This window comes from Lissotriton vulgaris, chromosome 10 (assembly GCF_964263255.1).
Source record: "Lissotriton vulgaris chromosome 10, aLisVul1.2, whole genome shotgun sequence".
NCBI classification, from domain to species: Eukaryota; Metazoa; Chordata; class Amphibia; order Caudata; family Salamandridae; genus Lissotriton; species Lissotriton vulgaris.
In genome coordinates, this window is record NC_141698.1 from 110,494,294 (window position 1) to 110,520,743 (window position 26,450).

Below are 26,450 nucleotides of genomic sequence, written 5' to 3' on the forward strand. Positions count from 1 at the left end.
GCAAGCACTAAACTCACTAAGATACTAAAAGGCCCTGCATGGATCTGGAAAAATAACTCACCCTCTCCTTGGTAGGATAGCGCTGTGTGTCAGCCCTTGCTCCAGATATCTGTGTTTTACTCCCAGAACAGATGATCCAACCTGGTAGGTCTGTCATTGCTTTGCATCATTCCAAGGTCACTAAAGTGAATATCATTATTGCAGGTCAGTGATTGCAGTCTCCAGAGAAGAGTTGTATGAATGTAAAAGCAGAAGTTTTTTTTATTTCTAGGATCCTTGGGGGCTTATTTATGAGCCCTTGCGCCGCCGATGCATCACTTTTTGTGACGCACCAGCGGCGTAAAAGATGCACCATGTTGCGTCATATTTACAAAGTGACACATCTAGATAGATGTGTCACTTTGTAACCCTCTGCGCCACATTACACCTGCTCCAGGTATAATGAGGCAGATTTTCAAGCCCCTTGCGACACATTTATGCCGCAGTTGCGTCACTTTTGTGATGCAGCGGCAGCATAAACAATGCGTCACTATGTGACATATTTACAACGTAACGCATCTAGATAGATGCGCCACGTTGTAAAGCCCTGCGCTACATTATACCTGCATCAGGTATAATGTATGCAGGGTGGGCGTTCCGATGCAAGGAAGCCCCGTAAAAGTGACGCAGTGAAATTTACAAGATTTCACAGAGTCAATTTTATGTCCCGCTGCATCAAATCCTTACGCTTTCTTGAAGCAGGTGTAAGGAGTGACGCAGCATATTAGGTATAGGGCACCCCTGAGCAATGCTGGAATTGCGTCGCGCTTGCAAAACAACTCCAGCACTGTCTCACCCTTACGCAGACAGATGCATCATGCATCTATCTATCCTTGCGCCATGGTGCGCCGCATTGTAAATGCGGCGCATGCATGGTGGTACAAGGGCTTTTTTGAGTCACGCACAATAACTGGTGCATCCCTGCTAATATGCAGGGATGCGCCAGTTATTGTAAATCTGCCCCAATGTATGCAGGGGGGTTGTTCTGACGCAAATAAGCTATGAGATTTCACTGCACCACTTCTAGGACGCAAATGTGTCAATATCTTACACCTGCCTCAAAGCAGGTATAACATTGACGCAGGAACATTGAAATGGGACTTACCCATGTTAAATAACCCATTTCTGAAATTGTGTCACTTTTGTGACACACTCCAGCAATGCGTAATTTTTGCGCCTACAGATACGTCAGAAATACTGACGTATATGTAACTCCTTGTGACATGATGCATCATATTGTAAAAATGACGCATCCAGCATGTCGCAAGGAGGGCGCCATGAAAAGTGACGCATCACTATTTTCACACAGCGATGCGTCACTTTTCATAAATGAGGCCTGTAGGGCATCGCTGAGATAAAACAGCGATGCCCTACAGGCCTTTCACACAGTGATGCGTCACTTTTCATAAATGAGGCCTGTAGATCATCGCAGCGAGAAAACAGCGATGCGTCACTTTTCATTGCGCCCTCCTTGCGATACCAGTGATGCATCATATTTACAGTATGGCGCATCATGTCGCAAGGAGTTACAGATACGTCACTATTCCTGGCGTATCTGTAGGCGCAAAAATGACGAATTGCTGGAGTGTGTCACAAAATTGAGGTTTACTTGCGTCGGAACGCCCACCCTGCATACATTATTCACTTTTCATTACGCCTTCCTTGTGATACCAATGATGCATCATATTTACAGTATGACGCATCATTTAGCAAGGAGATACAGACATGTCACTATTTCTGATGTATCTGTAGGCGCAAAAATGATGCATTGTTGAAGTGTGTCACAAAATTGAGGCTTACTTGCGTCAGAACGCCCTCCCTACATACATTATAACTGATGCAGGTATACTGTGGGGCAGGGCTTTACAAAGTGACGCATCAGCCTAGATGCATCACTCTGTAAAAATTACGCAACATGGTGCATTTTTTACACCGATGCTGCGTCACAAAAAGTAACGCATCAGCGGCGGCGTAAAAATGACGCAAGGCCTCATAAATAAGGCCCTTATAGTGTACACATGTTTAGAAGTGGTGTGGACGGTGTTCTGCCTCTGCAGGAATTGTTCCTTTTAGCAGTAGTCAGGTCTTGCATTCAACTAAGCTGCTCTAAAGGGATAGACCCATGTGTAAGAAGTGCCTCGTCAGGTAATACGTGGCATGAAGGCTGCCTACACTCTGATGAATCACTTTTACACATTTTGGTTGGCTCAACAACTTCAGTATAATAAATCAAGCTGCTTACCAGCCCCTAGCCTCTTGGAGTACATACCAGCTGACAGCCCCTCAGCCTCTCCAGACTGCCTCATATTTTAATATCTGATGCTATAAACCGCTAAGGAACTACGTCCGGGTCCGCCTCTGGTACTTTCTTTTTGTCCCTTGTGGGCTACCCTGACAGGAGTAATGGCTCACAGATGTAAACTGACACCAAAGCAACCATGTTATTAACTACCCGGGGAACACCTATAAAGTGCATGACATCAACGCGGGAGACTCGCGCATGAGTCTGGTTTCAATTCAACCATGTTCTTTCTCAGTCTAAGGAATTTCCTCCCACAGGCTCTTGGACTCACAGGCTTGGGAAGAGATTCTGGATTAAAACACAAATGGCTGCACCTTAGGTGTACTGCAACAGGCAAAGGCTAGGTACTGGTGAGTTAAAGCGCAAAGACGCACTGGACAAGGAACAGTACAAAAGTCCACTGTGCAACCATTCCTCTTCCGGCAATGTTGCATGAATGATTGATTGATCGACTGAGGTATGCGAGTGGGTGAGTGTGTGAATTTAAGCACACATTGTAGACAGAACTGATTCTACTTTGTGTATTTTTGACAAATGTTTTAACAGTGTTCTAATTGTACTGGATTGTATTATAATTAGAGCTCCCAGTTTTCCGTTTTTACTGATTTTTACAGATAAATACAGACAGAAAACCTTTTATTTTCCTCTCTGTATTTATTTTTAAATGTGGATAAAAGCGGAAATTGGGTTGTTTTTGAGGGATTCTAAATGCTGTCAGTCATGACTACCAGGCCAATAACTGTGTGGATTGTCAGGAACGGAATAAAAAAAAATATAGGAATTTTAATAAAGAGCCTTAATCAGCAGTAGATTTGCTCAATCTTGATACTAAAATGTACATATTTTCTTACAAGTGCATATTTTACCATGTGAGTGTGTTTATATCATTGAAATGTGTCAGGCGTTTAGGGATGAGTGCACATTAACTGGTTAAATGAAGTCAGAAATATACACATTTCCGCTTCATTTTTTCACAAAACCTAAAATTAATATGGATAAATACAGGAAAATTTAGCAAAAAAGAAATATGGATAAATATAGACGGAAATGACAAAAATATAAATACCATAAAACCGGGAGCCCTAATTATAATTGCATTTATATTGCGCTTACTACCCCTGGCGAGGAGTCAAATCGCTTTTTCGGCGAGTAGCATGCTACTCCAGAACCCATAAAGGATTTGTTTTGAATTAGTGTACAATGCAAGTTCCCTCACGACCTATATTGCTTTTGCCTTATAGACAACATCTAGTATGGGCTAAACATTTGTATGAACAATGTCAAAACAAATCAACAATTCAACCATGTATTATACTTTTCAGAGTTTTATTATTCAAAGCAATTGTATCAAAATCCATGTATTTTTTCCCCCTTTTTTTTGTAAAACAGAATAAATGTTCATTTTTATTTCTAATATATATATATATATTTTTATACATGATTGTACACCAGCCAATACATTAGGGGCTAATGCAATTAAGATGCAGCATAATACTCTGGACCCCTGAATGAAATAAATAGTACAAACAATTATCAGTTCTCAAACTCACTCAGTCAAAACCTAACACACTCATACATAACCCAAACCATCATACACACCTGGGTCATGGGGAGACATAGGGCTACTTAATCTCCATGGCCCTGTTGGATGGAATTGTTCAACAGGGTCTGACAATACGGTTTTGTAAATTGAAATGTGAAAGTAATTTGAGTGATGGATATGCTAGGCAGTTATTTGGATTCCGAAGGGTAGCGGAGGGATAGAAGACGGAAAAAGATTTGCATTTATATAGCGCTTGTTACCCCTGGTGGAGTGTTGAAGGGCTCTTTTGGTGAGTAGCATGCTACTCCGGAACCCACAAAGGATTAGTGGTGAATTCGTTTAGTGAAATATGAAAGTAATTTGAGTGGTGGATATTAGTCAGTTATTTGGATTGAATTATTGTCATAAACTACACAACATGACCGACAAACCTATGTGAGTGATACCACAATGAAAATAACTATAACTGAATTTCGTTAACGAGTTTAAGAAATTGATGCTAGTATTGCCTTGAAAAAAGTTTCTCGGCTGATTTTGCTTAAGCGAAACATGTGTCGGCTCTTGTTGTGAACACTCAAGATAAATGACAATAAGTCATGAATTTGTGTCACAATTCATTAGAAAACAACTTTCTTTAAAAATAGACGAGTGTTGTGTCAGGATTCATGTGATCACATTTGTTCTCTAGGTATGGGCAGAAGGGTTATCTCAGAAGGATCCCCCATTTCAACAACTAGTGAACCATAACTCTGACTCTCTGGGAATGCAGAAAAAATCCCAGAATTCACTGACGTCATCATGCAAATTTTTGATGAGATGGAAAATCTTTGAGTATATCAAGTGGAAATGTGCATTTCCATATGTAACTATTTTTCCTCCACTGAGAAAATATATTCCTGGTCAAGAAACCCCATTCACCATTCTAGTATGTTAAATGAGTGTGTTCCCTTCCCTTTCAAACCCTAGAAAGGTACTTAATACTCTCTATAAGAAGTGTAGTTTTCTATGTTTTGAAGGTTGTCAAACTACCAGCTGAATGTCTGTGTATACTCACACACTTAAAAATAGCGGGCACTCAAGACAAAATTCATGACATTTGAAAATCTGTCAACCCGTGCGATTTTACACCATCATGAGTGCAAAATATTTACTTCATGAATCTACACTTTGCTACAGGAATTGCAGGCCACTTTTGCTTTGCTTTTTATTTTATTTATTTTTATTAAGTTTTTGCAATTTTCTTCCGGGGTATCGGCACAGTAAATCACCAACATAAACAGGACAAAAAATATACAGAATTTCAAAGGAGATATAGAGCAGCAAATCATAAGACCAGGCAGAAACTAGGGCAATATTGCGAGAAATAATCAACCAAACCTGCCAACAACACAAAATATAGGCGATTTTCTTTAAGCAAAAAATATACCATAAATCAAATTCAACATAATTTATTTAAACTTTAGCAATCTATGACCGCTGTATATTGGGTTACCCCCACATTACTTTTCTATTCAGTCTCCCTCTTTCCATCTTATTTCTAACTTTTGCGTCATTTTTAGAAATGGGAAAAGTGACGCAAAAGTGGCCCGCAGAAAGATGCGGGCCACTTTTGCGTCACTTTTCCCATTTTAAAAATGAATCAAAAGTGGCGCAAGGGGCTTGTTAATCTGCCTCTGCATTTTTTGTGCACTTAAATTCATTCTAGAGGTGCTAGAAAGTTCATGAATCGGGTCTTAGCTGCCACAGATCACACAAGTTACTGCATGGCCAGAGAGTGAGCAGAACTACATGCACCAGATTCCAATTTACACCATGGGTTAGGAGCTTTAGCCGAAATCCGGATTTGAAGCAGATTTTCGCTGTTCATCTGAACAATTGTGTTTTCTGCAGCACCCTTTCAAAATGTTTACTTAAAATTTTTATAGGAAACAATCAGGGGGCATATTACCAAGGGGGGCGATAGGCAATTATCGCCGATTTAGCAGCTGTTTTCGGCCGCTAAGCGGCGATATTTCTATCGCCCTATTAGCAAGCTGTCGCTAACTGATGTTAGCAACAGCTTTTAGGCGATAGTGAGCGGTTTCTGGCCCGCTTTGCATGTCAGCGATGTTTATCGCTAATGACATGCAAAGTGGGTGTACCCAACCAGTTAGCGACTGAAAGCAGTCGCTAACGTCGCTATCGCCTATTAGCAAGGCAGGCATAGCGTTGGAAATATTCGCGCTAAATGCGAATATCTCCAAATACTAACACCTGACCAGACCAGTTCTTAGCAATGTTATCCAATGGGAGGTGGATAACATGGCTAAGAGCATTTCGTCGCTAATGCGTGAATATCGCTGTATTCTCAGCGATATTCACGCATTTCGCCGCTATTGCTGGATATTTTAGCACAATGGAGAAAAACGTTGCTAATAGCATCTTTTCTCCGCTAACATATCCATCGATAGGCAGCGATAAAAAAATTGTCGCTAAGCCTATTTAGCGATAAATATCGCTACTTGTTGGTAATATGCCCCCAGGTTTTTACAAAACCATAGCCAACACGTGTTTCGCAACTTATAATCTATTCACCAGAGTTTAACATAAATTTAGGTTTTACTACACAAGGAAATATCTTGTGGTTATGTTTGATATTACTGATGTATATCAGCTCATGATGGAGCTGATGAAGCTGTGAAAAGAGGCCAAAGGCCCACTTCTTCAAGGTGGATAATGGAACTTTATTTAAAAGGAAGCCCATCATCTCAGACTTCCACCTGGGTCAAGACCCTGCGATTTAGGGCCACATACGCAACTCTCTAAGACAAGTATCAGTCACACAACTTGGCGCGAGAACGGAGAACGACACGAGATGTTATGACTTGGACAGGAAGTCTTTCACTGAAGTGGTTAGGACAGACTCGAGTAATTGAAACTGCACGGATATGATTCATCACTCCAAGGGCTGGGACACTTCAGGAACCTTTCAAAACAATAGAGATGGCTGACCTGAGGGCAATGGGCCCTGCGTCTAGGGGAGGTCAGCAAAGGCGCCAGAGGTAAATATTAAAGGGGCCATGCAGTGCAGGCTAAAAAAAAAGTCCTGCATCACAAACAATTAAAATAGTTTGTATTCTAAAATATTTCTTTGTTGGATGACATCCGCTTGAGCTCTGAGATGCATTGTGACATCTCCCACCAGATCGCCCCTTTAAGGCTTTTCACATTGAAATCAGGGGTTAGAAACAGAGAATTTTATATTGTAAAGAATGTGACTACATACGGAAGTACGTTTTATTGTTATGTATCTTGAAAAAACAGTCATACCACTGTGGGCACAAGGACTGCCCAGAAATTAAATACCTGTGGTGGTACCCCAGCCCCTTGCCCACCATTGTCCTTTTTTTAGATCTGGAGTTTGATAACAGTGTGGTCAAACAGATCTATTGCTAACAATATACATAGGGGGATATTTACAATAAAATGTCGGAGCGAGGAGCAACACCAAAATTAGTAACGCCTCTCTCTTACATTTTTTAAATGCAGGAATGCGCCGTATTTACAAATATAAGGCACGCCCATGCGTTTCCCCTATCGCTGGTGCAATAAAAGCTACTTAGCGCATGTGCAGGCACCCTTGCACCATGTTGCAAGGGTGCCTGCGCTGCAGGGCCGATTGTTTCTGTGCAGGAAGGGGCACCTCCCTGCACATAAATAATCTTGAAAGACAATTTGCTCTTTGTATGTGTGCTGCAGAAGGCATTGCACGTGGGCAGAGCAAAATACGAGCAGAAATTAATGACTAGTATCGTCATCCTAAGACCAGGTTTTACCTGGCCTTAGTTTTTGACGCTTCCCCATCCTTGAAATTATGGGGCAGCGTCAAAAAGCAATGGGTGTTGCAGCAGAACGCCCACTGTAACACCCATTGCACGCCCCTTTCACACTAAGTGAAGCGTGAAAAGGAGCCTTATTTACAAGGCGGCGTTAATCACCATTAAGGGGCTTAACGCTGCTTTGTAAATAAGGAGAAGGGTATATCGCTACCAGAACGTCACTAAAAGTGACGTTCTGGTGGCGATATCCCCTTGTAAATATGTCCCATAGAGTGGGCTTTGGATCTGACCCATCCACCATTGGCTTCCTTCAACCAACCTCTTGAAACAGTTAGCTGGAAATGTTGTCAAACATGTCGTTACTCGCCCAAATGAGTGTTTATCCTCCATCAAATACAGCCGGCTTAGTGAGTGTATACTTGCACCTCAAGTGCTCTGCTGGCTCCCACCGGCCTGCTTTTCCTCTAATGTGCTCACGCTACATGCATTAGCAGATAAAACTCAGCCTTGTTGGATTTATCTGTGCATGTTTTTTTTATATTTATGTGGTAAACAAGTTCCTTATAGAGTATTTGTATTGATCAGGAGGTAGTCTGGTGCAAAAAAGAGCTGTGGTACAGAAATCGGACCGGAAATCGGTGGGCTCGGCAATAACGTCGGCAGGGCCAGCTTTAGGGCAGTGCGACCTGTGCGGCCGCACAGGGCACTGACTGATCTCAGGGGGCGCACTGTGTTTAGCAATAACTTATGATTGGAGAGATGAGGGGCACTTTTGCCCGGTGCTAGCGAGAGAATTGAAGGAGACGGTCATGGGGTGTGGGGGCACCAAAAATTATTGTTGCACTGTGAGCCACTAGCGCTAAAGCCGGCCCTGAATGTGGACATTAGCTTACAGTTGGGCTCATACGCTGACAATGTTGTTGCTGTCGCCCACTGCACCCTAGTTGTTTTGGCTATATTTCAGGGCGTAGTAGCTGAGTTTGGTAATCATTAGAGCCCAGGGGGCATTTGCTAACCCACCCATTGGCCAGGTCTGGATCTGTGGGACGCCTTTGGGATTGGTCTGGTGGGGTTTGACTTCATTAATTTTACAACTTTGTTTAATTACAGCTGAAAATTAAAAATCCAACACAAAAAAACAAGGATAAACAACACACAAAGTGTTCGTTTTCAGAGAGGAGTTCTGGCAAGATACAATTTGGACATTTTAACCCCAGTTGAAAGTTTGCTAGCAAGATTGTAAGCTCACAAACCCCTATTTCCATCCTAATGCATTGTTTCATTATACCAGTACAATTCATTTGTGTGGATTTTTTGTGGAATCCATAGCTGAAAACATGTTTGTAGCAGCGGTCGCTCCTCCGCTAAGGCGGAGGAGCGTCTCCCCACTGCTCTGTGGGCAGTTAAAAAAGGAAATAGAAAATGATAATAACACATTGTTACTATAATTTTATTTTTCCGTACTGGCTTAGGTCTAGGTGCGGGTGGGGCTGGGCTGTCCAGAGCAGGGGGAGGAGTGGTGGGAACTCTCTTAAGTCTGTATGACGGTTTGGCCGGCCGTCTTGAGCCAGCTAAACATTCATCAGCACTTAGCATGTTTTTCACCCGGCTGTATTGGACAGGCTGGGCGAAGAACATGCACAGGCTCCCAGTCCCTGTCTAAGCGCTGAACCACGGCGCTCAGACCAATCACGACACTGCTCTCATGCTAAAGAATGATGACGAACTCAACCCAGATCTGCGACAAGGAGAGAGTGTCTGAAAAGATTTAGCGCTCCGCCCATCATCTTCTTGAGTGTGCTTTGTTCGCCTTAAGTTGGCAGGGTATGCCCGGACATGGGTCCCTTGCTCACTTAGCCCCTGGATTAAAACTAGCCTGGCTGATGAGGGCTGTTACCCCAAAACCGGTCCCAAGATGCTTGTTTCCGTTCCGGAGAAGTCCTGGCTTGGAAGTTCGGGCTGCACTGTTCCCATGAGGAACAGGGACAAGACTGATTTGTGTATGGCTGGGACTGAAGTTGGGTGGCGAAGTGAGCTCAAGAACGATGATGGATTCAACCCAGATCTGTTACTAGGGGTGAATGTCTGAAAAGTTTCAGCGCTCCGTCCATCATCTCCTTGTGTTTGCTTTGTCATGCTGGTGATTGGCTGTGAGAGTCTAGGAGCCTGTGTGCTTCCTGTTTCGGGAGTCAGTCAACAGAAAAGGACCGAGAGGTGGCGGTGGGCCTGCAGGTATGTGATTTTTTATTTTTTTATTTTTTAGATCTGGTTTGAATCCATCATTGTTCTTGGTATGGCATGACAAGCAAAAAAAGTATGGATTTAGCCCAGATCTGTGACTGCGGGTAAATATTTGTTTTGTTCGGCATTCTGTCCATCATTGGTTCCTTTCACCGTAATTGAAATGAATGCATGGTTGGTACACCTTTCCAGGTCAAAGGACAGGTCCAGGACTTCACTCATGTCAAGGGTCAGGCCTAAGCCTCTGGTCACAAACTAGATTAGTGCCAAAATCAAAACTGAGGATGCCAGATACATGCACTTGGTCATTCAGGGCATGGGAACACATACACCATGCAGGGGACATTCCCAACCCAAAACCTGCCATCCGAAAAGTTGAAGAAGGGTAAAATTAAATTAATTCCATCAAGCCACAATTTATAAAAGCGCCAGTAGACAATTTATCATGGCAACAAATACTTCAACCGAAAGCCAATCAATTCCATGATATAGATTAGTAGATTTTACAAAAAGGACTGGTAAACGTGAGAGCCTGAGCGCAGGAAAGAATAGTTCGTGGAATTTAAACCCATTGTGGTTTCACAAATTAAGATTCTGCCACATTTGGCAAGGAGAGGTATTAGGTTCATCTAGTATTTTTTAGTGGTCCCATATTTAAAATGTTGGTTTCATTCTTTGGCTCCATCATTTATTTAAGAAGAGTGATCTGCTGCTCAACTGTTTTATTAATAAACCTTATTTTAGGCGTTTCTAAAGTGCTACACATCAGCGTGGTCCCTTCAGAGCACTGGTACGGAAAGAGAACAGTATGACATTGAGAAGTTTTGAGCACAAGAGCGTCTAGCCAGAAATGTAGGATGAACCTATTTCTGCCATTGTTTTGTCGCTCCCTTGTAGACTGTTACACTCCTATTGGAAAATATAACTATCTTGAGTTTCATAAAAGATGCTTACTTTGTTGATGTTTCCTAGTAGGATGGGAACTACAGAAGGTGGAATGCAAAGTTTAGGCATTGATCCAGCATTGGTTTTGTGTTCTAGGAGAAACATGGCAGACGGACGAGGAAGGAGAGATCCTTAGCACAAACGTCTTCTATATTTTAGTGCATTTTGTGTTACAGGTGAAATGTACCTTGTTTGCACCTGCACAAATGCCTAATGAACAGAAGTGAGCTGTGTATGCTTCACAAAAATGTAAAGAGTTGTAGGGACAGAGCTCCATGACAGAGTGTGGGTAGTGAATGGCGGAATGATTAAGTGTTGGAGGGAAAAGATCCTACTAACCAACATTGTCTGATCAAAAAGAGGTAGGATTTGACAGGTTTTAATGTCCTTAATTTAGGTGCTGTCAAACATAACCTGAAATCACTTCTCATGACCTTTGGCCCAAGGGTGACGTCATGGGGTATCACAAGAAATGGGATCAAAATCAGAAGACAATCAAGTTGTTTCTGATCCAGATGGTTTAATGAGATCTACATGACTTGACATAAACGATGAGCTCGGGTTACTGTGCCAATCATTAGTACCGACAATTCAGTGTGTGCAAGTCCAGCAGAAGCTGTGAGGCATGCATGATAAAAGAGTGTCTAAGCTTCAGAGCGTTGCTGTGCCTTGGCGTCCTGCTTGAAGAGTGGGCCTGGATTTATAAAGCATTTGTGCAACGCAACGTAGCAAATAATGCTGCTGCACTGCGTTGCACGGAAGGGAGACAGCAGAACAGCGCCATATCTACTAAGGTGCTGTTTTCCTTTCTACATGCATTGGTGCCATTTAGGCTGCCAGATGCCAACGGGCACACACTTGCGCCATAGTGAAAGGGTGCGTGCGTTTTGAAAGGAATAGTTTTTGTTCTGGATGGGGACCATTCCAGTACAAAAACTATCCTTTAACACTCTTCCTGCTTTGTAAGTGTGCTGCACGATGCAGTGCGCATGCATAGTGGGAAAAACTATGGGAAAAGAAAACATATCTCCTCGTTATACCTGCCTCGAGGGGGCATACCATTTCTCTGTGAATGTTTGTAGATAGGGATTTGCGGCAAACCCCATGGGTGGTAGCATGGGAATCCCATGTGCCATCCATGGAACGCCAACTTCATGCAAAATAACGCAAAGCAGAGCATGGTACAACTTTGCGTTACTTTGGGAAACTATACACCGCAACCCCTAATTTGCGTTTGATAATAAATCCTGGCATAGCATTTTGCGTTGGGATTTTCTTTTAATAATAATATATGTTTATTGTTTTGGGATTTGCATTACAAAAGTAACACCGAACAGGGTCACAGCACTAGTGAATGTGGGGCAAAGTATTGAACTGCTTTGTTCAATCCAAAGCTTCCAATAAAGTCGAAGGTTGACTGTGTAAATCGTAGGATGTGGCACTGCCAACAAATCGGCAGTGTGCCTCTTAAGTCAATAGGACTTGTGTGATTTTGGGTGTACATGTATGTTTTGCAAACCATGCCCAGTTTCTGAGTGTGTTTAGTGGGTGTGATAGCCTCAGAGGAACCACTGATATAACTGCCCCGCCCAACTGAGCATGTGCAAGACGTCTAAGACTCTTCACAGCTCATACCAATCTCACAATACTGGACTGCAGGGTAGTTACAGAGTGTTGACCTGTGGTTGCACAGGAGCACACATGAAGATTCTAAGAGCCACAGCCAAGGTTGAGGAAAGTAAACTGTATAAGCTCAGGTCTGAGGAACAGATGTAACCTGGTTACAGGCAGCCCAAACCTATTGATTAAAGTTTAGCCAAAATCTGCAATATATTCACCAGATGGGTAATGTTGCTAAAATCTGCAAAGAACTTGGCAAAATCTGAGGTGATATAATCAGGAAATCTACAGTATCGACACTTGGTGAAGGTACATTCACTTTGACCTATTGTTTATGCAAAAACTTAAGCCAGTTTGGTTTATGTGTGTTCATTGTTTACAGTTTAATTTACCATTTTTTACTGTTTTTAAACTATAAGTTTAAAAGAAAGAAAACACGCTAAATCCATCACATACCATTTTAAAGGTATTTTAGGTTTGTGAACTCTATGACAAATGGTCATGGATGAGTTAGGCTGGCGCAAGCAGTTGTTACTGCTGGTCCTTGAAATCTGCATAGAGACTACAAATGAGCAAGCTCCTTTAAATAGGATTGAACCTGTCCCATCCAAGGCCTGCAGATGAACCTGTTGCTTTGTCTCTAGGGGATTCTCCCACACCCTATCCCTCCTTGATGAGGTTGTTATTTTTGTACATGTCGCCTTGATTATTTTAAGGCGCTCTGATTCACCACTGGGTCATGTATGTTCCCGCCATATAAAACTTTATAAATAAAGAAATATTAGCTGCTACTATTATTCACAGTCTGAGCACGAACCAGGGTGAATTGTGACTGTTGGGGAGCCCCCCAGGTGCAGGGAGAATTGAGAGTTACACCCCAGGGCCATTGGAAAACCTGATTCAATAGCCATTCTTTATTTTCTTTGCAATTATGAATTTGCCACTTGATGCACCATCTGATGCACAAGTTGCAGAGTGTATCAGCAAGGATTGTTTTCTGTTTCAGAGGACCAAAAGTTGTGAAACTGACTGGACATGTTGTGAATTAACAAATTCTCACATATTATGCACATGAATTAATAGATCATGGACTAAATCTTGATAGGACTGATTTTACAGCCATTGAAAATACTTGCTCGAGCTCCTATGTGGTTCATTCTGCTTGAGTATTTATTGAAGTGTAACATTAGCATAGATCACTTAAGTGTCCCAATTGCTGCACTGCGCTATCAGCACAAACAGAATTAAAGTTTGCTCAGTAGAAAAAACAATTCTTTCCATGTACTAGACAGTGGTTAATATGTAAAAAAATAAGTGTCAGGGCTCTCGTCAGGAGGCAGCTTACAGCAGCCCATTTCTCCTGTTGGTGCCGCCTAAAATAGAGCCAATTACTAACAATGAATGGGGAGAGAACGTGCCGTAATGGCCAGAGCTGCCAACTTCGGAACTGAGGAACCAGGTTTGAGTCTCGGCGTTGGCTCAAAATTCTGGGCAAATCATTTAATCTCCTGTGACTACAAAAAATGAGTGTGAATGGTGCTAATGAAAATCGCTCCAATTTGATCGAGTTTGCACTGTAAGTGCTGGTGTTGATGAATAAGTTCTGGTTCTGAGCACCGGAAATCACTGGCTCAAATTAAGCACTGGTGCTAGATATACATATTGTGCAAATGAACCTTTTTGTGCTTGAATCTTGGAAAAGGTTCAATGCAACTTCTTTTCAGCTATTACTGTGTGGATCTTAGAAACAATCAATGTTAGATGCAGCATCAGAGTGAATCCTCAGGTGACACTACTTTTTATTATTCTCCAGACCAGGCTCCTGGTGGCTTAGGGGACAGCCCTGTTTTTGCCTCATTTTGCATTAAATACTGTTCTATGTAGAAATTGGGTTACGTGTATTACTTCTTGGGGCAATGTGAAAAGTGTCCTTTGGTGCTTCACAGGAGGGGTCTTTGTGCTAAAGGCTGGGCTATAACACTATGCTATTTGAAAAATGTTCCATAATTCTCGTGGTTGGAATATTCAACCCCCCACGAGACTGTAATGCTCGGTCGCTTTGTGTTAATTCAAGGATAGTATTAGAAAAATTCAGGGGCCGTTGTTTCTTTCCATTTCATCTCAAACGACACAAACAGCATCTCAATAGAAAGAATTCTGTGGAAGTGATTAGAGCTGTAAACCCAGGCTTCCAGGAGCAGTCTCGACTCTCCAGACACGTTCCTACAGATCCAGGGATGCGCCTGTTCGAACATTATTTTTATCTGCGTCACCGAATGTTTACAATCAGAACTGTGTTTGCAATTCGCAGTGCGCCCCGAGGACACACACCTACACAGATAACTCTAGGGAGACACAAGTGTCTTTGTTCTTTCATTTATTCGGTAAGAAAACACAGTCCCAGACAGGTAGCAGACCCTCCTTGCCCAGGATTTCTGATCTGCAGCCAACATAGGAGGGGCTGACATGTGGCATTAAGTGCTGAAGCGCCCACCCCTTCACCCCCAGGGTGGAATGGCTTCTGTACATCCTCATGAATTCCGCCCCCAGCTGTTCTGCTACGTTATAATATAAATACCATTATATAAATAAATAACTAATATTTTAGAACTTATCAGAAATGCATGCAGTCAATTGCAGCCACTTACTGTACTTTTTCCACGTACAGGACTTTTTCCATCTGGTTGCTGTCCACCTGGACCCTGTGGTCTGCTCTCTAGTAGACACGCCCACACAGTGTCTATGTTTGATGTTGATGTTGTTATTTTTATACATCGCCTTGATCACCGTAGAGCGCTCTGATACACGCAAGGGTCATATGAAGATCTATGCAAAGGACAGCAGCGGACCCTATGATGCCGCACCTAAAGTCCAGTTCCAAGATTAGTCCTATTTCTTGTATTTGTTTTTTGTTTGTGCTGCCAACCCCAACGCCAGCTGCTGTTTGGCGTTGCTGTGCTCTCCAGATCAGTTAGATGGTTTCTTTGATGTTTGTGGGGGCGCACCAAATAGAAGTCCAAACAAAGCGTTGTATTTGGGTAGTAGAAAAGTTCTTTATTTATCTTTAGCCATACTTAAAATACAGATCACCATGTAGAGTACAAAAGCAGATCAGCCAACGCGTTTCACTCCCTACCAGGGAGTTTCTTCAGGGCACTATGGTCTTTCCTGGAAGCGTGAAGTATAGTAGTTCCCTTTTCAAATAATTTCCTGTCGTTGCTGCACTTAGATATTCATATAGCAATCTTTTTCATTGTGTTGTGTTTATTCACGCTTCCAATAGTTGGTGGTAGTTGCCTCAAAAAAGTTTCAGGGAATCCAATTGTATTTTTCCCTGTTACAGTCTTCTCCGCGGCGGCATGGCTGGTTCCAATGCTTGGAACCAGCCATGCTGCCGCGGAGAAGACTGTAACGCCAAACAAACAGCATCGCAACAACCTTACACAGACAAGGGCAGGGGGAGATACAATTGGATTCCCTTTTTTGAGGCAACTACCGCCAACTATTGAAAGCATGAATAAACACAACACAATGAAAAAGATTGATATATGAATACTCAGACATGAGTCCCTTTCTCACTGCACCATCAGGATTCAAGCAAGCCGGGCCGACGAGGCTGAAATGCCAGAAACCGGTCCCCGGTAGCTTGTCTCCTTTCTGGTGAAGAATTGGCTTGGTAGTTTAGTCTGCCCTGTTCCCATGATGCACTGGGCCAGGGACAGACTGATTTGCATATAGCCAGGTTCTGAACTGGGATGGTGCTGTGAGATAAATAACGGTGATGGATCAAGCCCTGATCTTTGGACTGGGTAAGAGTGGTCTGCTTAATTCAGACACTCTGTTCATAACCACCCCCTTTTCTGAATCGTTTTTGGCCACTATAGGTGTGGCAGGGTATACTCAGACATGAGTCCCTTTCTCACTGCACCATCAGGATTCAAGCAAGCCGGGCTGACCCCCTTTTCTGAATCTGATCATCTGTTGCATAATTTGCAGATTTAAAAGAAAAATGTTTTTAGCTTAAATTGATCAAAAGTCACTCAAAATAGAAGAAGCGATGCTGCACAGGGGAAGGCCCTTCACAGGCGTGACTGGCCACCTTTCAGTTGCCTTTTGCTGTATTTTTGTGTTGAACTGCAACTCATGATGTGCCCACACAGTTTTAAAGTGTAAAATCATAAAATATGCTGCATTATGCCGAATAATAATCTTTTTGCCTATCTCTCCTTCCTTCTCTCTCTTCCCTTGTAATTCTACGACGTTCGGTCTTTCTTGCTGCAGACCCCTGGCCCTTCGTTTCCCTAATTGAACTGCCCCATGGTATGATTCGAAGGGACAGGGGGCCTGCTTTCAACGCATCAATTAACGTGGCTGAGTGAAAACTCATTAAGGTTCCCGCCTCCGCTGGAATGGCAGACTGCTGCTCTAATGGGCGCTCCTGCCAGCGCGAGGCAGAGGAGCGGTGACATGTGCTGCCAGTTAGTCACGCTGCACGCAGCTGCGCGTGCCTGCGTGTGTTGGCCCTAAGCATTCGAGAGCGTAACAAGGGGCGTCACCGCGTTTTTTTTACATGTACGTCCCCCCACCAAACATATATTTTGCTTTTACGCGGTTTCTCTTGCACTAAATCCACCACCAACGCCATGCAATATGTGGCCGTTCTTCGTGAACTCAAGAATTTAGAGCAGATCAATGTTGGTGCACTGAAACGAACCCCCAATGCGGTTTAAATGGACGCTTTGTGTCTGTTAAAGAGAAGTGTAATAAATGAAGAGGCATGCCGGGAACTCTGGCCATCTCATTCCCTCTGAGGGAAATTCCAGATGACCAGTTCCAAATGGCTCCTTCTGGATGCAGTTGCTGGCATATGGCTTATTGGACATGTACTATACTGCTTTGGATAAAATTCCAGTTTTTCTGATTGCGTCTCTTGGAACTGGTTCTTGCTTTGGAATGGAGTTTGCTAGTATTCTAATTTTTCTAAAATCTGAAGGATTTCGCCTCTTTTTTTCTGCTGGACATGTGTAGTTCGATGTCCAAAAACTCACATGAAAACCAAATCCAGTGGAAACCATTTGAAGCTGGGGCGGTTGTATCAGCACCAGTGTTTATTGCAGGAAACGCAGTGGAGTCTCCGGCTCTGAACGCATAGTGGTTATTTCTGTAGCCACTCTGGGCAATAAATGAGACAGAGATAAAATGGCAAGTGGGGAGAAGGGCACCGCGGCTGGCGTTGGATGAGTATAGCATTAAAGCACATGTCTGCAAGGTAGTTCCTGCCACACCTGGCACCGATGATACCGCTGGTCGAAGTCTCAGTTATGGGAAGTCAGATTGGATCTCCCAGAATGATCAACCACAAGATGCAGGGAGGTTGAACCATCAAAGAGCTGACCAGGCACCTATGGAAAAGCTCAGCTCATTTTTGATCAACCAACCTTGGCTGCAGGGTGTGGTAAATGAATGATGCACAGTCCACTGTGTAAGTCAAGATCCTTTATTGCAAGTTCCTTCCAAGACAGATAGACAGGTCAGGATAAGAAGTACAGATAGGAAACTCCACCAGGAGCCAGCTGTTAGCAGCTCAGCCTGAGTTGACCAACTGCCACAGTAAGTTAGCGAGAGGCACTGTGAGCCAGAGGGACATCCAGGCATTCTATGATGTCACAGATATCATAGTACAGTCTATCCAGTGAAGAACAGTGGAGAGGACATTTACTACACAAGGTTTCAACAGTCTCTTCAATAAGGTCTATCTATCACACAGGACCACTCTGGGACCACCCCCACACAAAGGGAATGCCACCAATCCCCATTGAGCACAAGCCCCTGCACAGCCATCGAACCAACTGTTACCCACCGTTTCCCCTGCACGCAACCCCTGAATGAAGATTTCTTATTAGGGTCTGCATTAAAACCTCAAGTACTATTGAGAAGACAGATAGGCAAAAGTTTGCCACTGGGCGAGGAAGGTAAAATCGTGAGCTGATAGGAGACAGAAATTAGGAAATCAAAGCCACCGAAAGGGTTGAGGTGGCAAAGTAGGGAAGACTTTGAGAGGTATTGTGAGCAGCCATTTTGAGTGAAGAGGGAACAGCCAATAAGACACATAAATTAGCAAGTCAAATCCACCGAAAGGGTTGAGGTGGCAAAGTAGAGAAGAATTCAAGAAGTATTTGTGGGCAGCCATTTTGAGTCAAGTGGGAATAGAGCCAATAAGAGACAGAAATGAGCAAGTCAAAGCCAGTGAAAGGGTTCAGGTGGCAAAGTAGAGAAGACTGTGAGAGGTATTTGTGGGCAATCATCTTGAGTCAAGTGGGAATTAGGTAGCCACTGCCAAGGATGAAGAAAAGGGGAAGTACCAGAAAAATGTGCCGATAACGATGAACATGGTTTGGGCGACCTGGAAATTAAATAAATGAAGATTTGGCAGTTGGGTACCTGAGAGACCTAAGAGGATGAGGCAGTGTTAAACAAAAAAATATACCAAGTGTGTGAATCTGAACCACATTTTTTACCGTTGCCCACAGAAACAGAATATCGTAACCCTTCTGTTTTTTTTCAAAGATTAGGGTCTTAACGTCGCCTCAACCTTATTTCTAGAGATGTCTTTTGTTGATGACCGAAGGGCATTAGTTAAAGAAAGGCTGGGGAATGTATGTGGGTGGAGAGGAGAGAAAGCCAGAGAGAGAGGCTGTATAATTGAGAAGGATGCATTTTTAACTCGTTTTAAATTAGACATTTTAGAGACAATAAACAAGGGCTATTTGTAAAATGGGTTCTATGCTAGGTTATTAAAACAGCTGCCTTAAATGAGAGCCAGATTTTGTGTAGTGAAAAGTGGAAGAGTGAAAATGTGATTTATTAACTAGTAAAACTTAAATAGTATATTGTAGTATAGATGAATGTATACCCTCGACAGACGGGTCTGGCAGGATTAAAAAGCATTGGCACATCATCGTTTGTGTATCTTACCCCTGCAATATCCAGGATATAATCAATAATCGTAAAGCAAAACGGTTTTCCAAGACAAATAAACAAAAATTCCTGTAGGAACAAGAGTTTCTCCTAGCAAAGAAATGGCCGACAAGAGCAAACCACAATTCAACCGATTTACAATTACTAGACTGGTGTGAGACGCGCAGACCTAACCTTACTACAATGGAATGTTTGCACAGCTTAAATTACTTAGGTTTTGAGGTACCGTAAATATTTACATTTATTTTTAACTTTATTTTCATTTATATGGAAAGTATTTTTCCATGTGAAGAAATCCTGCTCCTAAGCCCCCTGAAAACATGGGGTGTCCGAGGCACTTACCAAGACTCTTTGCTCCACTTGCACTGACTTGGGGGAAAGTCATGCCCCACCAATGTAATAACCCTGCCGACACAGACGACTGGACAAAATGCAGACCTTTAGTAGACTTACTGCTGTTGTAAGTGCCATATGAAAGCCTATGCACACAAGATCAATATGCACTCTTGTAAATGACGTAGCGACTGAAGGTAATTGGATGGGGCCTTTATCGCACAATTGCACTGTAAGTTCCATATTGTCCAGGCCTGTACGCATACAAAGCATTCAGAAGTAGCTGTAACAAGATGCATAGCGCTATTTAAACTTCTCTCCAATAAATAAGTAAAATCTGCCCCTGCCAGCAAAAACAAGCATTTGCAGACTCAACAGGTCTTGCCTTTGAGCTCCCCAATATTCTGCAGCATGGCTAAAGAGAAGGGAAAAAAAGCCTATAATACAGCTGGGGGCTTAATTTGCAGAGATGTGCACCACGCATGAGTGCACCTAAAAAATGGCGCAGGAAGGCAGTTTGTTTTGTTTTTATATACTGATCTGAGTCGTGTTTATGATGAACAATCACTAATTTGTAATAGAATAATTGTGGGGCGCAACCTTTGCTCAGGGGCCTTTTGGTATGCTATTTAAGTTTGGGTTGCCGAATACCAAGGCTGTGTAGTCTTGATTGAACAGCATGCCTCTTTCATCCACCACCAGACCCTCCCTCCCTGTTTATTTCACTCTTGTTGGTTCTTTTTCATCCCTATTTTCTCCCTTTGTCACTGTTTTTCCGTGCTTCACTTTCTCCATATTTCCATATGTTGTGTTTTCCTCTGTCTCTCGCTCTGGTCAAATTCGGATGAAGAAAATTAAGCGCTGGTCCCCAAAATGTAGTGACAATGAGCCTCACCTGGGGCTACTGGCTCAAATTAATCACTGATGATGGTGACTAGCTAGACAAACAAACATCAGTGAATAACTAGTGAATAACTAGAAACATGTCAAAAACTAGTGACCAAAAATACCGAAATTCAGTTTCAAACTGGGAGTTGGATGATGAACATAGGGCACATGTCTTTTCACAGATGTCATGGACAAGTTTTGTCAAAGTCAAAGACTCAAGGAGTCCATCCAAGCAAGTAGTGTAAGAGTGCTGGAGACAATGTATATTCAAGGTGACACCATCCAGGTATGTGGAAGGACTTTACCTTTGGAGGAAGCCCACTGTTTATTAAACTAAGGGGCAGATTTACAAGCCCCGTACGCCACGTTTGCGCATCTGGGAGATGTTTGGCATTGTAAAGCCCTGCGCCACATGTGGGCGTTCTGGCACGGGTGCAGCGTTCCAGCGCAGGAATGCCTCGGAAAAGTGGCTGAGTGAAATCTACAAGATTTCACTCCGTCACTTTTACGGCCATGCTGCGTCAAAACCTTGCGCCTGCTTGAAGCAGGCGTAAGGATTGGCGCAGCATGTTAGGCATAGGGGCACCCGAGCCTTGCTGGAGCTGCATTGCTCTTGCGACTCCAGCAATGCGCTGCCTTTCCGCCGGGGGATGCGACACACATCTGCCCATCCGTGCGCCACGGTGCGGTGCATTGCAAATGCAGCATTAGTGATGGCGCACGGGTGGTTTGGCGTGTCGCAACTGTTCTGGTGCATCCCTGCTGATTAGCAGAGATGCGCCAGAAGTCTGAGAGATAGATCAGGAAGTGTAGGGGAGGAAGGAGATTTATTGGCCAAGTACAGTGTCAATGGAGGACTTGAATGTAGAGAAAATTGAGTGAATTCCTGAAACGACAGAGCTGGATGGCCAGAAAATTTGTGGGAAAGTCAATCGCATGCCAGGCTAAGAGCACTGTATCAGTGAAGTGAATGCATCATGCGTAGTGCTTTAAATGGGCGGGTACTGCCCGATACTGACTACCCGCACTTTTTTTTTGCCACAAATTTTCTGGCCATCCAGCGCTGTCGTTTCAGGAATTCACTCAATATTCCCTACTTCCATGTTCTCCGTTGACACTGTACTTGGGCAATAAATCTCCCTCCTCCCCTACACTTCCTGATCTATCCCTCAGGTTTTCTTTAAAAAGATTGTTCTTGCTATACAAAAAAGAAACAGAAAACCATTGAAGATGGGAAAAGCAGGAAACATATGAGGGCCGAATGGGGCCTGGAGAAAGGCAGTAAATCTTCTGTGGACATGCTAACAACCGCCCTTTCATTTCCTTTCTCTCTCTCAGAAAGTGCAGCTGAAAGGCGAGCATGAGAAACCAGGCAGATCAGGGCCGTCCTCCTGCCCCAACTTTTACTTCAGGTTCAGTGCTCCTTCGGGCTCTTTCTCAAACAATGGGGCAAGGCAAGAGGCGAGGCTTGGGGGGAGGGGTAGGGCTGTAAATGTCTGCCTACTGAGATGCATGTTGGAGGCATCTCTTCAGCTCCCTCGGCAATTCTTCAATTTGAAGGAGCCCCCACAAAACCCCATTCATCAGACTGAATGGGCATTGAACCCCTTAACAGTTACCTCACGTCCACTGCAAGAACCCCCCTTCCCCTTGGCCTTTTGTGGTGCTGTCCTTCTTTTGTTTCCCTACAGCATCACCCTGGAAGCCTTCTGAGATGCGTTAACCAGTTTAACTCCTTCACGGTCCCTTTCGCAAACACACCCTAGCACATAAAGACAAAGGCTGCTGTCTTGCTTTCTTCTCTTTCTGAAGTACATAAATCTGTTGGTTTTCTCCTTTTTTACACTTTCTCCCCCTCTAAGGACATGCACACTGCAAAACCCCTCCCGCAATCTTTCTTGTCATTCTCTTGGCCTTCCCGCCTTTTCTCCTGCCTGCTTGTTGTCCTGTTTCTTTTTTTACTTCACCTTGTACTTTTTTTTCTTTGTAGGGCTGGCTGGAGCTAGGGAGGTCTCGCTAGGCCCCACGCGCATAGAAAAAGAGTAACAGATAATTAAACAATGGCTGGAACTACAGAACTTGCCTGGAGTTTGAGTAAAGTAGCAACCAGTGATCAAAAGAGGGGGGCTTGAGTTTGAAAGACCCAAAGCCCTAAGAAAGTGGTAAAAGCGCAATCAAACAATGGATGGGATTGGAGAACAGCAGGACCGGAGTCTGGGGATGCTGGCAACCAGTTAAAAAGGAATTGAGTGAGACTGGAGAGGTGGTCCATGGCATAGAGAACATAAGCTGATATCAAGAAAGAACACTTTGGAGGTCCTGTTTATTTAGTATTTGAGTAACTTATTTTCTTATTTGTTTGTGTAGCGTGAACTTAACTTAAAATGTGTCAGCACGCTATAACAAAATTGTCAATTGTTCATTGTTGCACTATGCAACATTAAAGTTAGCATATTAAAGTAGTCAATACAGCTAAAACTTGAAAGATCAAAGGGCCTCATAAACAAACCCCTCTTGGGAGCGCAAACTGTGCAATTCCAAAAATCACAGAGTTTGCAACACGCAAAACACTTTCTCTTTATGTACAAAGGCCCTTTTATGTGTCGAAATATTATTTACGGGCCATGAAATATGCTTTGCGATCCTTTCTCAATCACAAATAGAAGGGGTTGTTAAAGAAGCAGCTCCCTCCTATTTCTGTTTCGGAAAGGACTGTATCAATTGTTTAGTAACGCATTTGGGATGCAAACCATTGATAAGTTACCAACACAGGAGTTGGGGTAGAAACTGATTTGCACTTCCTGTTCCCCCTGAAACTTTCTAAAATTGAAAACCTTTTTTTAAACTCAAAAGCACCACTAGTTCCTTCAAGTAGAACTTGCTGCTTTTTATTTTTTTTAAACTTTGGATTTGGAATATAATCATAGAGATGATGGTCTACTGACCCTTGCGCCCCACCATTACTTTGATTGCAGCCAATCACAGGGCGTCGCAGATTGGGACCTTCCAAATGAATAATTAGACCGGTCATTCTGTGACCCCTGGAATACAGCATTTTTTTAACTATCCTATTAGTACATAGGTCAGTTTGCAAAATACTATTTCATTCCCAAAAAGTCTGAGTACAATTTGCGGCCACTTTTTGTGAATGGAATAATAGTTTATCTTGCCCTAAGTCTTCTACTTCAGGAAGGAGTTGACTTAAGATTTTCAGCATGATTGGATTATTTATGTGAAATAAGAAAACACTGTAAAATGTATGCTTTCAGCTTCTTCTAGAAGGTTTGGTACATGGATTATGTTCAGATTGAGGGGGTATGGAGTTCCAGGTCCTTGGCGCATTTCCTCAAAAAGACTGTTTCTATATTTTATCGTTTTTTAGAAGTCTGGACTTTCAAGTAGGAGTGTAGCTGTGCTCCTCCGAAATCTCTGGCTGACATTTTACATTTTTGAGTCAGATGTTTAGGGGTCATTTCATGAATGTCCTTATATCTGATTCAATCTAGTTTCAACTGGCTTCTGGTTTTAATTGCTAATTATCTGAGTGCGGGCTCAGCATTTGAGTGACTTGGTCAAATTTCTCTTCCCAGTGACCAGTCTTGATGCTGTACATAACATGCAAAATTTACAATTTACGGATTTTGCTCTAGAACTGTCATATTGTTGAGTCATTATTGTTTGGCAATGTGTGATTTAGTGGTGAAATCAGTAGCAATTCCTACTGATTGGGTTTAACTTGGTGTTATGTCTTCCAGACTTATATATCATTTAGTGTTTGAGCTGTATACGCAATGTCACTTGCTGAGATAATCTTCATGTAGAGCTGAAAATCTTCAGGAAATGGTATGAGCTTTGTCTACTAACAGTAGTGAAGCTAGTGCTTATATATACCAGTTGATAATAATATGGAACCTTGCGGGAATCCGTGGTTTAACAATGAGGTGTTTGACCGTAGATTGGCAATTTATGTTTTCTGCCCTTGGTTTTCCAAACATGAAGGGATCCAATTAAGGACTGATCTCTCCAAGCCCATCCTCCCACTAAAGATCTTCAGCAAGGAGATGTAGTTTACTGTGTCAAATACAGCTAGTAGCATGAGAAGACAGGAGTCTAAGGAGTCTAAAATCTTAAGAGCCCTGGTCCTGGCTTTGGAGGAGTAACAAAAAAACAGAATGTGACCACAGATATTAAGGTAATCTGGAAGGATTTGGGAGACCAGAAGAGAAAGATGGGCCTTGTCTACCAGTCTCCAGAAGTCATCCCTTATGACCATCACTGTGGGTTATGTATAGGGGTGTAGTAGAAAGTAAATTCCTAGGCAACTAGACAAATAATTATCACTCTATAGTGTTAAGCTCAGTGTAAAAAAAAACACATATACAATTGTATCTGAAAAATATTTAATTTTCACATAAACAAGTTCATAATGGTCGTATTTCTTATTAAAAAGTACCAACAGTATCGAAAATATTCAAAACATTGTATCACTTTATGAAAAATACATTAAAAATATACATAAAACACTGTATGTGTGGCAGTAGTTAAATCTTCGTTGCGCGTTTCGGCGTAAAGGGCGTCTTCATTAGGAATTGCCACAAAATTCTATTTAAATGGTAATTTGGTATCCATATACTAACAGGATGAGATGTGTACCTTATTATTGAGGAGGTACGCTCACGTAGTTTTTTGTCTCCCAATATATTAAAACCTGATAATAATTATACAGCCTGAAGTAATGTTCTAACATAACCACTCTCATGAAACGAAAAGTTAAGTGTTTCTCGTGTCGGGTCAATTGTTTGCAGAATGCTGATTTGCAGATGTATGCCGGCAAACAGGTTGTTTATGGTGTTTGTATCGATGGCGTACGTTTGTGATTAAAAAATGCAGCTTCTGTGTCAGAATGCTTATAAGCAGCGGGGTGCCGTGCTCATTAGTCTTCAACGTCAATTCAATATTGAGTTTTATCAGGTTTTAATATATCGGGAGACAAAAAGCTACGTTAGCGTACCTCCTTGATAATAAGGTACACGTCTGATCCTGTTAGTATCTGGATATCAAATTACCATTTAAATAGAATTTTGTGGCAAATCCTGATGAAGGCGTCCTTTACGCCGAAACGCGCGTCAAAAATTTAACTACTGCTACACATACGGTGTTGTATGTATATTTTTTATGTATTTTTCATGAAGTGATACAATGTTTTTAATATTTTCAATACTGTTGGTACTTTTTAATAAGAAATATGACCATTATGAACTTGTTTCGAATTACATGAGAAGAGTAATGTCCATTTTACGCTATTTTCTTAGCGCAGTAATGGACACGAGAATGCATTTTGTGCTAAGAAATAGAGCTAAATGCAACACAACATGAATATTGAACACAAGGAGCCGCCTGTGCTCACTAAATATGCACTTGGGGTAGAATTTTCCCCAACATACTCCCAGCATTTAGCTCTATTTTCTTATCGCAAAATGCTGTCTTGCATCCAAAATGGGTGCAAGGATGCATTTTGCACTAATAAATAGTGCTAAATGCACTAGAACATGGATAGACAGCATGAGCAGCCACTAGCACTCGCTAAAAGTCCTTTTGGCTGTAGGATTTCTTGCCCCAAATTACTCTTAATTACACAAGCAGGCGTAAACGTATTACCGGTAATTCCACATCGAAGAGTACTGCAAAATTAGCTAAATTACTCAATTTCTCCAGCTTAATTGAAATTCTGCCCAGGCCTAGT